Genomic DNA, 13,572 nt, shown 5'->3' with positions numbered 1-13,572 from the left:
ACAAAATCACTCATAGCACCTCAGGGAATAAATTAAGGGTGAGGGAGAGTGAGGGTGTGAGGCATCTCTGCAGAAAGAGGATCTTTATTACCACCTGCCTGGCTTTGTGTTGTGTCATTACTGGGACACAACAGATTTCATACTGTACAGCTGGTTGAGAACTCTATTCTCTGCTGGAATGAGCGCTGTGTGTGGACGTCAGTGTTTACTGAAGCCAATACATCTAGCAAATATTGACCTGTGAAATGTAATGGGGAGCCATAGCGCCTGCGAACTCCGGAGGCATTCTGCAGCATTACTTCAATTTCTTTTGCCATATGTTTGACTTAACAAGTCAGCCGTCCTTTCATGATTCACCACAGCTTCTCCAGTGTGTGAAGACAAACAAGGATAAATTTGCTGCCTGCAAACTAGATCATATATAATTTACTTCTCTTGCAGGGTGGACTCGTGCAGCCTGTTGGCCTGTGGTGTCAGGTCATTGAGTCTCCTCTACATCCTGGTCCCCAGGCAGGCAGAGGCAGATTTCTCTCTCATTGACCTTCTGCGGGGCAGCCTACCGCTCGTGTGTTGTGGAGAAAAGCAGTGTGGTCTCAGGAGGCCCGGCTGCGCCTGGGTGTGCTTATCAGCAAGCGGAGGAGAGAAGCTATTTTTCCCTATCCTTCAGTGAAGGGCACCTGGAGTGGCTTCAGCACAGGTAACTAGAAAGTACATGTGGCTACGGAAAAGAGAGAAAAAAATAAAATAAATCTATACATATATATTTATTTATTTATGCCTAATAATGAAATCAGGATTTTGTGGGAAATTTTGGGATTGTTATGGCCTAAAATGCCCGATTTTACTGCAGCCAGTAGGGCACCCATTAGCTCACCTGGTCGAGCAGGTGCCCCATGTACCGAGGCTGTGTCCTTACCACAGCGACAGCGGGATCGAGTCCAACCTGCAGCCCTTTGCTGCTGGTTATCCCCTTTCATGCTTAAGCTGTTCTGACTGGTAAAGGAAAAAAGAAAAAAAAAAAAAAAAAAAAACAACAAAAAATGATCTTTGAGAAAGAAAATTGCGACTTTTTTTTCATTGAAATTGTGGGAGCATGTGAAAATTGCAAAAATAGTTGTGATTTAAGTTGTGTATAATTCATCAAAAATCAAAGGCAACTCGTTCCAGTCGAATTAAAAACACACTGTTCTGGTTTATACGATGCTGACATTACAGCTAACCAAGCATACTCACCTCGAATCTTGCAGTACTTGTTATAGATCTGATGCAACAGTCTCGGTCATGGTGATTTGTCGTGTTTGTTGTCCAAGCCTTTCGGCCATTCTCTGGGCAATTTTTGTGGTAGAAAAGTGTTCTTCAATTGATGTCCTTTGTGCTTCACAACCAGAAACCAGGAAGTAAGTTTATTGACGTAATGCGGGGGACTTTTATGATTGGAGAAACACTCAGGAATCTATTATTGGTCAGTTTTGCAGGAAAGTTGCTTTGATTTGACAAAATTGCAAAGTTCACAGGGATTCGTTGAGCTTGCGTTAACGCATCTATGAAGTCATTGTGTTTTCACAACCTTAATATGAGCTGTTCATATCAAAAAAACATGGCGGGTCCTCTCACACGGGGTAGACAAACCAAAACACTGGCTCTAAATACAACCATTTTGCAGTTTTGTGTCAGCCACCATAGTGAGGGTATGACCTGCTCTACTCTGTCTCTGATTCTCTTACCCTGACATTCTTACTTACCCTAATCAGTGTCACTGCTCTTACCTAAACCGAAATAATCCGAGGGAGAGTAGGGCGGGTCATGCCTTTGCCATCCTAGGAAAAAAAATGTGCACTTGGCACACAGGAGAAGTTTCGGTTCTGCAGCCTCATCACCAGATGCCACTAAATCTTACACACACACATACACACTTGATGTGTGTTGTTACGATCGCAATATTGCAACATCCTGGAGGGGCTGATTAAATTAAACTGCTATATGTCAAAGCATTTGCGAGGATTTCTTTGTTATAATTATATGCTGAAAATGGAAATTATAAAGCTGGATAAAGTGCCAGTTTGTCCTGAATTCTTAGTGTATAATTCACTTTTAGCTGAGCAACATCAGCACAGTGCAGTTACAAAACCAAATGAGTGTAATGTTCTTGTCCCTTGTCATGCTGCATATTACCTCCGCTGCCACAGACGTACTGTACAAAGATCCTTCTGCCAGAGTAAACATCACAACACGCTGCGAGATAAATGCTGTTTCTCTCAGCCCAGTGGTCTCTCGTGTTTTTAGAATCTATTTTCCACTATCAAAGAGATTATTCATTCGACTAGCAAACAACATATTGGTCTTGATTTAGGTACCCAAATTATTTAACTGAAGCTTTCTAAAAGTTGTCAGAGAAATGAACCACCCGCTCTGCTTTTATAATAATCTGCAAAGCAATAGTATTAATTAGAAATTAGAATTAAATTAGAATTAATTTCCCTCTTACTGTATGAATCATTCCCTTTATGCTAAGACTTTAATGTGTTGATTCCCATTAAAAGCATTTCATAATTTTATAGTTAAAAATGTAAATTGTCTCCTCTCTTCCTCCTACAAAGTAATACTAACTTCTACTTTGTAAGTTTTTTCAATTTACTTTTATTTTTAAGATATGTTCAATATAACACCTGCATACTAGTGTGTAAAGGCCAGCAGGTGCATGATGGGACCTTCAGGCTCAGTCCGCTGGGACAAACGGACGGCTATAGTGATGATGGAAGGTCACACAGCATTCACAGAGCAGCATCCAACAACTGATTGATCAGTTCATTGAGCTTGGGACAAATATGACTTGGTTAGATATGGTGAAATATGGAATTCGTGAGCATGAGAAGCTTTAACAACGTGGGAGCGAATAAGGTCAGAGTGTGAAAAGGATAAAAATCATTATAGAAACATTGTGTTAACTCACTTCACAGTTCTATTTATATTTACCATTATTATCAGCATTCAGTCTTTCACAATATCTAACTTAATCAGTGTATGATTTTGCCAGATTCTTAATAGTCGTGTTTCTGATTTAATACTTAAGTATTCACCCACATAATTATTACTTTCTTCATGTGCAACAATGAATGTGGAAACATAAAACCAACCTAATAGCGGAGGTTTTTTATGCATTTTCTTAAATAGCTAAATATTTGGAAAAATCCTAAATGAATAGGAATAAAATTATACTGTTTATTTCTTTTAATTTATCATAATTTAAAAGAAAGTTATCTTGCCAATGTCACTGCAGATATAATAATAACAATAATAGGAATAATAATAATTATATTATAATAATAATTATTATTATTATTATAAATAATAATAATAATAATAAGAAAAATATAATAAGATTAAGGCAAAATACATCAACATGTGGTTTAGTTTTGTTAGCTCAAGGCTTAAATAATTATAATAAGTATAATTAGATTTTTTTTAAAACTAATTAGTTAATCATAATATAAACTGCTGAGGCGTCACCCCAATTTTTAAATATGCTTAAACTGTCCTCGAATATAATGATAAAAAAGTATAAATGGAAAAAAAGTGATATGCTGTGACAGGCAATCACACACCCTGTGTAAAACAATCATTAGCAAATTTCATAAATAAACTGAACACATTGCCATTATTATACTGCTTCTAGTTCTGCGTGTGGTTTGTCTGAGTGGTGTTGCCGTACCTCAGCAAAAGCTGTTGCTCAGCTGCTACAATCGATGTCTAACAGCCCAGAGGAAAAATTCTGTTACTCACATTATTCTTTTCTTTGTCTCTGAGAAATAAATCAGCGTCTTACTTGGAGATTACTAAATTCTGATCTTTTCCTCCTAAACTCCCCTTATGGGAGATAATGAGCAAAAGAATAAATCAACAGGAGTTCTTCTGCTGTGCTCATGGACTTCCTAGAGGTTTTTCAACTCTGAGAACATAAAATATAGAGTTTCCTTTCTTCTGGGAGTGAATTTATTAAAAAATTAGAAAACTAGAGTGTGATATGAGTGTTAAAGCGTCAGTCATTCATGTCGGGCCGCACGTGTTATGTTTACAGTAGTAGTTTTTATTTATTGCGCATTCAAAATATAGTATACTGCATAGTTGTACTCACGTATGATAAATAATGCAAAATAATAAAAAATGAGTTTCCATCTTTTTCCCACAGATCCCCAGGCAGACTCATGTTGACTCCACGGCTGTGGCCTTGCTTTAGCTACTCATTTGTGCTGTAAACACTATAAAATGAGTGGAAATCTTATTGGCTTGGACGTTGACCTTAAACGAATCAAAAATGCTTACTGTAGCTTTCTCCAGTGACTTTCGGCCCACTGCAGGCCTTGCCCTCTGCATCATCTCACAATGCTGGAGGTCTAAACAGAGCGTCAGTGGAGCGAGCGGTGATTAAGTTGGAAGGTCAGGTGGAATTGATTATTTTCCCCGCGGTACAACCTTGCAGCACTTAGACTGGAGACGAGTACCAATTTGTTTTGGGAGCATAGGATTATTTTGGAAACATTTATTCTCCTTCTTTCCTTCATTTACTCCTCTCTCACGCTCTCTCCTGGGCATTTGTGCTTTTACCGACCCTCCACAGCTGCCCCAGTGGGACGACTTCAGCTGCTGGCTGGAGGTCAGACAGACATTGTGGTCAGACGTAGGGAGAACAAGGCGAGCCCTGCAGAGATTGGCTTAATTGAGCTCAATTACTTCATGAGATGGCGTACTCTAACCCGGAATGATCTCCTCTAATGATTCATTAGTGCATTCATCACCCGTTTAGCTAATGTGAACAGCCCTCTCTGTTTTAAAGGTGCTACAAACAAAAATCATTTGCCCTTGGTGTGAAAGACTTTACTGGTCTGTCGGACCACCTCCCATATTTTGAATAACTGCACAAAGTAGCAACAGCTTCTATGAAATATGGCGCAACATAATTGTTGATTAAGTTGTCACACAAAATGTCCCTCTTTTATTATTTTTTCATATTAATATGTGTGGTCCGTATGGCAGCTTACGGGGGAAGCAGAGGCAGGCGTCATGTATTTCATGTCATGTAGACAATATCTGCGCTGCGTGTGCTTCAATCTGACAACTTGTTCTGTTGTCTTAATGCCTCATCAAGCAACTGACAGCAAGCTGTAATTGTGGGCCGAGCTTCTTGCTTTGATAGAGCTGACTGACACAAAGCTGACAGCACATACAGCTGCCATCACTTACAAAGCCACTGACATTGTCTACGTGTTTATTGGGCCGAGCTGATTCGAAGACACCTGATGTGTATCCAACAAAAGTAGAGAAAAATAGACTTCTTTAACCATGTTTGCTTGAAAGATGTGTTAAAGTCACACAGCAACCATCAGCACAGTTAATATGGTTTATAAAAACTGGAAACCACACAGTAAATCATAAAACAACCTCAAAGTATAATGCACTATGTAAAACCTGCCTACATTATCTGAACTAATGGGGGGCAACATTTCACCTCCATGTGAACTGCTACCTAGCAGCAGTGCAAGGATACAATAAATTCAACAAAACCACAGAAACGCTGAGAGGCAGACAAAAAAGCACTGCTATCTTATAGTCTTTATGTGTGGCTTTGGCTTGTAGTTTACATTATAGCTTGCTAAGCTTAGTAAGGCCAAAGTGGCAAGAAAAAAGCTTAACTTAAATCATATCAATGCCATTTGGAATGATGTTAGACATTCTTTCTTTTCTTATTGGTTTTGGACCTCACATTATCAAGCTGTGGATATGTTTTGGTTATGACATTTAGATAGATTGACACAAATATTTAAGGTCGCAGACTTGAATGAGTGCTGAATGATAAGCCTGCAAGTTAGCTTAGCTAGCTTAACTTGGCTTTATACCGGTCTGAAGTGGCTGACCTAACCACACAAGCATCACGTTGGACATATTCTCAGTCTTGACTGAGTCTGCGCACCGACCTTCACCAAACTTAGCTCGGTTTGGCTGTGCTCGGTCCCCAGGAGTGATGACGTGAGTAGCAGCTGTAAACTTTTTACTTTCTGCAGTTGTTTGGTTGACTACGCAAACATTGCACTGAGCAAGCAAGATCGGACCAAAGACTGCTTTTCCAACAAAACAAGAGGAAGACAAGGACATTATTTAAACTTTATATCAGGAGAGATTGTAGTTATCTCAAAACAATAAAAACTAGAATGTGATCTCGTCCCTACTCGTCATATTTTGCTGCGTGAGCAGAAGCCCCAGCATTATGAAAATGACGCCAGGCGCAGCCTTTTGAGTTGTATATTGACACAGGAGGAGTCAGTGTTAAGAGGGAAAACATTGCAGATTATGAAAAAATCAAACAAAAAACGACCCAGCTTTTGAGTGGTACTAACATGGGGATAATAAGGGTTTGGCGGTAAGTTTAAGGCAACAAAACGTCTCATTAATGGTTGGAAAAAGACCACAGATGTTTCAAAAAACACGTTTGAGTGGCACAAATGCTGCAACCACTGTTGTTTGTTGGTCTCAAACACTGATCTCCTGGGTTAAAATGTGATGTTTCTTGGACCCATCAGACCTGACCTCAGGCTGTCACCAGCTGGTTAGCATGCTCACATCAGTCGATATCTCTACAACACAATACATAGATATCAAAACAGTCAGTTTTTTTTTTTTAACAAAAATCTGGTTGTATTTTTTACATTGCACCATTTAATGCAGATAAGTAAGAAGTACAGAAAAGCCCCACAAAGCTTAGTACCAATGCTTTGTTTGTCTTTGTTTCCCTGTGTGAGAGAAAGAGAGAGGTCCTCTGGGACTGTATATTTTTCTTCCCTTCTTTTGGACGATTCATCCTTTTCCCCTTACAGATTGCTGCGCCATAGCTGCAAGTCAGCCGGCTGTCCCTCCCCCCGATAGCGGGTGGTGGACTGAGGCACTCTGACTGTGAACAAACGGGTGTAAAACGTGCTGCCGCTAAACACCTTTCCACATATCCCAAAGGAAATGCAGACATTGCACTCTCCCTCACCTTGCTTGGTTACATCCAGAGGATATAGGACACTGGGGTGGCGGTGGCGGTGGCGGTGTGTTGGGAGGGTGAGTTGCTTGGTTGGGCAGAAGGTTGGCAGAGCAACAAATGCAATCATGACGCAGGTAGTGGCTGCTTGGAATGGTAATGCTATTATAATGATTTTGAGGGAATGTCTTCATAAATGTCTGCTCTCTGGGGAGGCAGAGGGGAGATGCGGGGCCCTTTGCGTGGATGGGCTCTTTTTACCATGAATAAATTCATGTCCACTCCCGTGTGCTGCTGCTGTTGCTGCCTCTGTTTGCTCATCTCGTATGCAGCTGGTTCTGCGGCCTGTCCCAGGAGATGAAAGTTTGTAAACATGAATAATAATTAGGAACAGGTCGACGGGCAGGTAATCTGCATGTGGGTTCCACAGGCGCACTAGCCCCGTATGCATCAGTATGGGTGGCCTTCCATTCGCATTTTGTTTGCACAGAGATGCAGGTAACGTTTGATCTCTTATCAAGGCAAACACAATAGGTGTAATTTCTAATTGCTGAGATTGGGCTTTATATAAAGAGGGAGATGACGGGTAAATAGTTTCTGTGACTTCTGGGCATCTTTGATTTTTGACAAGACTTTTTTAAACATTTACTCACAACATATAGATGTTTGAGTTTATACCTCAGAAACCTGAGCAAATTGGCTGGATTTCTTTCAAAAACATGGGAAGAAGGCAATGAGCAACTAAAACTGAATGGCCCATAAAATTAGCAAGAAGTTAGTAAAAACTAACAAGAAAATTACCTTAAAATAAGCAAGAAAATAGAAGTAAAAAACAAAAACAAACAAGACAATAATAATAATAATAATAATAATAATAATAATAATAATAATGATAATAATAATTTTAGAATTTGTTTTCTGTAGAATTGTAAAAAAAAAAAAAAAGAAAAGAAAGTAGTGTTCTGGATATTTTTCCTTAGTTTTTTGATAATATCTTATAATATATAAATCCCCCACAGCTAATTTTTTTTTTTTTGTCACCTTTAACCTTTTTTCTTTTTTTTTTCCTTTTTTTTTGCAATTTGCTATTTGCATAACATTTCTTGCCAAGTTACTCATTTCAGTTTTCCCAATGTATTCAAAAGAAAACAAACAAATGTTCTCAGCTTTCAGAGGTTTAAAAGCTTGTGAAAGGCGCCTGAACGCAGCACAAGAAACCTGATGTCAATCCAGGTCTTAAAGGGTTAAACAGAAGACAAACAGTGAGTGCGTCTTATCGGTCTGCTGCATATATACACAGTAAGTTTATGCAGTATAGCTTTTACAGCAACGCTCTCGCTTTGGTTATGATTTTCAAATGCTCTCTGACCTCAGCGTTGAAAATGTGTGGATTGCGTAACACCGGCACACGGAGCAGGCTGGCGAGCATCTGGGGGGCGACCAAATCAGAACTCATGGGTTTTATAGATTTGATAGAGAGCCTCTGGTGGCACCAGGTTCTTGACTTAATAATATAATGACAGGATGCTAATGATTAATTAAGAGCCTGATTTTCATTATTACTGTGGCAGGAGACAGGTTTGATCTTGAAGTGACTTTGGGAGAGAAAATCAAGGCTTTTGCTATTCTGCCTCCATACCTTCTCCTGGCACTAACAAGCCCCTGACAGCAAACAAATCTTTGACAAGTCTCCCTCATTGCCCGACCCCCTTTTATAGATAGTCTTAAGACTTTAATCCGGATCCAGTGACAGGCTCATCCTCAGTCAATAGGGTAAAGAGAAGCTCATGCGAGGGTTGTGTGCGTTTGTCCGAAGGCTGGTTCAAGCACACATGCTCCGAATGTTAAACTGGAGCTCACCTCAAATGAAGGGTATTGAAAGAGGGATTGACATAAGTGTTTTGTAAGCAAGGCCCCACTTAAAGGTTTTGTATGTAACTTTTGGAAAATCCTTTTTATTAGTAACTGCTCTTTGTGAGGCTGTAAGTGAACTGCAGTCAGCATCCTGTTGCTTTTGCTGCCGTGCTCACATTTCAAAGTCATGAGCATCTAGGCCGAAACGGTGACAAACAAGAGACTAACCATCGTCATGTTGATAAAAAGCTGGAAAATAAATTTCATTCATCTTTCATTCTTTAGAATAATGTTACTAAATGCAGTTTTTTCTTTCATTTCAACCTTTGGCTCCATAATACTAAGTAGTGTACAGTTTGCAAATTACATTATTAACTGATGTTATAAGCAAAGATTTAGAACAGGGTGTCTAAGGGATGATGGTTTTCTGTAGCTAAAGTGGAGGTTAGCATCTTCCTGGTTCACTCATCCAAAAGTAAGGATTTTTGCATTAAAGTTTGGATTACTGCAGATAATAAAATACGTGGCAAACAAACATTAATGATACTAATGCTACTTAGCTTACACTTTTTTTCAGATAATTTTCACAAATGCACACCGCTTTTCAGGTCTTTGAAGACTACATGCAGTTTCTACAATAAGAAGCTTACATTAGGCTATATACAAACTACACTATAGCATTACCTAACTTCGCCACCACAACAAGGCTGCAGAGTTGTGTTTAGCGTAGTTCTACATTGTGGCAGTCTGCCTCGTTTAGCCACTTGTTAGCAACCACCTTTTTTAGGACGCACAAAAGCTTTAAAGATTAAAAAAACTGCAAGTGGCAAGCTAGAAAATGTACAAGCTGCTGCAGTAATGTCTGTAACAGAAACGGCATGAGTTGACACTGTGTTGTGGGTGCCAGTTCGTAGTTGATGTTAGCAGACTCTGTTTCTCAGCTGAGAGTTTTTGTTTTTTGTTTTTTACAATAAATTCTGGTTTAAAATTGCTCTATACAAAACCTTTTTTTTTTTCAGTTCTGTGCAGTTTAATCTCCCTGAGGTTTAGACCTTAAAACTGAGCACTCAACTTACTGGAGCAAAAATGTGTACCATAAAAGTAAACAAAAAAAGTTTCGGCAAAGAGTTCAATTGTTTGAAAAATCACGTCTGCATTTAAATGAACTTTCTATCTTCAACCTCTAACCTTGTAACTCCTTGATATGTAATCCTTCTGACCTTTTGGAAAAAATAAATTTCCTTGCGTGTGTCCCCTGTGTATAATGTGTGTGGTATCTCTGTCCTGTCAGCAGTGATCCATGCACAGTCACATTCAGAGCTTTAAGCTGGAGTGTGCGAGAGGATCTGCTGGTTATAGCTATGCGCCCTGCAGGTCCCAATCTGTCTTTGTTAGACCTGCTGCGCAGCCTATCGCACCTGCCTCGGCTAAGACTGATCACCACCATCTCCACCGGCTTGTGCAGCTGCAGCTAATATAACAATTCACATGCACTTTGTAATTGTCACAGGTGGCACTTTAACTCCGTCCCTTGTGTATAGTGACAATCCCTACCCTCACGAAACACGCTGAAATTGAAATAATAAACCAGATTTGAGATGTTTGCATATCATTTGTGTTTAATACACAGGAGGTTGACAAAGTACATTTACACAGGAGCTATAAAGTGCTGGTACTTACAATTTTATGTGGCTTCATATTTACCTCAACTAGATGGGCCCTTTTCTCTGCAGACATTTTGAATTGTCATAGTAGGAACAGCACAGGTGTTACTAGTTACATTAATGATGGCTCTGCTGTGTTCAAGTGCCCCAGTGAGTCGTGACAGTGTGACAGTGAGTCAGCATGCACGATACGGCGACCATGACACTGGAGCAGGTAAATTAAATGCAACCATTATTAATTTTATTAGTTACACCTGCACTTTCCCTGCTGTGATTCATCCAAAATTATCATATATATGATTTTTTTTTTTATTACTGAAAATATTTATCAAAAAATATTTAGCTGCAGATACAGTGCTACTTTGTGGAACAAAATGCAAATTAATTGATGATACATTCAGAAAGTATAGCATAACAGTACACAAAGAAAGTTTTTCAGGCGTGATCCTACATGCTTGTCCTTTAAGTAAACAAGTTAAATGAATTTAAATCAAGTGATGCTACCTAGAGGTAGCTATAATCGATATTTTACTGCTGACAATGGTCCTCATGCTACTTGTACGTGACAGGGTTTACTCATAGTGACTCTATAGCCTCTTTCAGACTGTGGTTTCATTTTCCCGTTTTACTGTGTTGCTTCAGCAACAGGCATCTGTCTACAACCTCCTTGTATGTCAAGTGACCGTCCTCAAATGGCAGATGAACAAAGTCAGGGACTAGTTGGTGAACATACTGGAGCATTTAGCTGCTGAAGAGCAAATATTTAGTGGTGGAGACCAAAACAGAGCTAAAAAGGGATAATTTTGGACTTAACATAACTCCAAATAAGTGCTAATGTTGCTCTGTATAGGCTGAATTTGTAAATAGTAGGTGACTGTGTCCAAGTCTGCCATATCAGCTTCGAAGGAGTTAATCTGTCAGCATTGTGCTCAAAGCTCTTATCTGCTGCCCCCAAGTGGCCAAAATAATGTGTTATTGCAGGTTATTGCAGACCTGTTATTTCCACCATGTGAAAATCTGAAGGGGATTATGCATTCGGTGATGTGTGTGAGTGTGTGTATCTGTCTGTTGGCAGCTTATCTCACATAGTAATGGACCCATCAGCCTAATGTTTGTGCACATGTATGACTGTATGCTCAAGGACTCTCATGATTGTAGTGATTTACAATTGTTGAAAAAACTGTTTTATGGACTGCTTTATACTGTCCCTGAATGCAGACTCCTGACTAACTGGCTGCAAGTCATCAACAAAATCACACAGCAAAAGTCATTTCATCTTGGCTAAAAACAAGCCTCATTGTCTGTTAAAAGCCACAGTTTTCCCTTTGTTGTGGCCCAAAAATGATGTCCATAGAAAAATTTGATCTCATTTTGAACTGCAGAATCTGCAGATTATTTCCACACCTGATATGACATGAACTCCTTAAGAAAGGCATGATACAAGATGAAAGAAAAAAGCATCTTGACTAAAAGGGAGTTGGTAGGGACAAATCCAGCTGGCACGGCTGTGCTGCATGAATTGTCTGGAGTTGCTGTTATCCACTCAGGCAGTCGCAGTGGCAGAGATCTGCGCTCTACGGAGTGCACTTTTATTGTTTAAGATTTTTTGTTGCAGTGGAGTAATTTTCCATTATCATACTGAGGTACTTTATGAGTACCTATGAGTATCTTCAAAGTATCAACTTTGAGAAAAAACAGTCTTACTTACTTTAAGCTTTTCCGTGTTTAAAATATATTTTGTTGCATTTTCTTTTTTAGTAATATCAAAACTTGAGTTACAATGTTTTCACATAGCAACAGTAATGCTGTAGGTCAAAAAGAACGCTTGAAATGACCTGCTGTATATCAGTTGAATTGTCGAAGAAAACTTCATGCCTCCATGGAAAATGAAGAACAATTTTCATGTAGGCCTATTGATTGATTGGAAACCTCGTTTAACAATACATTAATAAATATGTGCGCTGTTGTCCGTGGAGGAATGCGAGGAAAAGATGTCTTCGCAGATTCAAGATAACAGGTCATGACTAACTGATATACAAATGGACATTTTGTGGAGGAAGAATTCCTTTAAGCTGCTATTTATTATTCAAATAGGCTTTGCATTGAATTAAACAATTACATCTGAATGAATCATACAGCAGCTGCCCCTCATTGATTAAACATAAAGCGCCTGTATATTGACTGGTTGTTAACTTTATCAGGATGTCAATAGCCATTATTGCTTATCTTGTCTTGATTATCCTCTGGGCTGTAAAATCAATTAGGCATAATCCAATCCCATTCTGCAGGTCAAAAGTTTACAGTATGATGATTCACTGTAAATCAACCCTTTTATAAATGCATTTCTCTCACAAACACACATCTTCCTCCAAGCCGCAGATATTAAGTTTTCTGAGCGCCTCAAGAATAAATCTAATTTACTAAATAATGGCGTCGCTTCAGTTGTTTCTCAGCAGGAGAGCACAGGTCATGCAATACTAATCACAAGGCTAATAATGTTGGATACAGTTGTAAGCAGGAGCTACACAGAATAACGATGATCAATACAGATGAGCCAGTGTTAGCGGAGCAATGGGAAATATTCACTGCAGAGCGCAAAGGTTAAAAGGTGGATAGCATGACCTAGCGTGGTTTAGCAGCTCACATGGGATATGTGTGAATCTCCATATCCAAGGACGGACTTGAACACTTCACGTCCACCACACCAATGAGACCATCTTCAGGTTATTACTCTGTAAGCTCTGTGAATGACTCCATCTTTCTTTGGCTGATTACATGATCAAATACAAGAGTGACGGTGTACAGAAACAGAACACTGAAGTAGTAATAATCCCCTTATTTCCCCCAGCAAATCCAATTTTAACAGCATATTGTGCCTGGACAGGTGTTCATCCTTGACTGAATTTGATGGAAACCTGCAATAACATGTGGGCATGCCTGAGATAATGCAAAGTGACATTGCCATGAGTGGCTTTGTTTTCCACATTTCTTTCTGCTGATGTAATTTAATGACCCATTGCTGAGTTGGAAATCAATGTG

General features: G+C 39.2%; 1 long non-coding RNA gene across 1 annotated transcript in view; it reads left to right on the top strand.

Moving 5' to 3' along the window:
• Positions 1-13,572, top strand: part of LOC148188672 (uncharacterized) — a 99,375-nt gene that overhangs the window by 71,621 nt on the left and 14,182 nt on the right. Inside the window, exon 3 of the long non-coding RNA XR_015777416.1 lies at positions 442-697. This is a non-coding gene — a long non-coding RNA (uncharacterized LOC148188672). The remainder of the gene's footprint in view (positions 1-441; positions 698-13,572) is intronic.

The sequence above is a fragment of the Plectropomus leopardus genome, chromosome 9, assembly GCF_026936395.1.
Source record: "Plectropomus leopardus strain MGB_pleo_1.0 chromosome 9, ASM2693639v1, whole genome shotgun sequence".
Classification (NCBI taxonomy): Eukaryota; Metazoa; Chordata; class Actinopteri; order Perciformes; family Serranidae; genus Plectropomus; species Plectropomus leopardus.
Note: the sequence above shows the minus strand (reverse complement) of the source record. Positions and strands in the feature narration are given on the sequence as shown.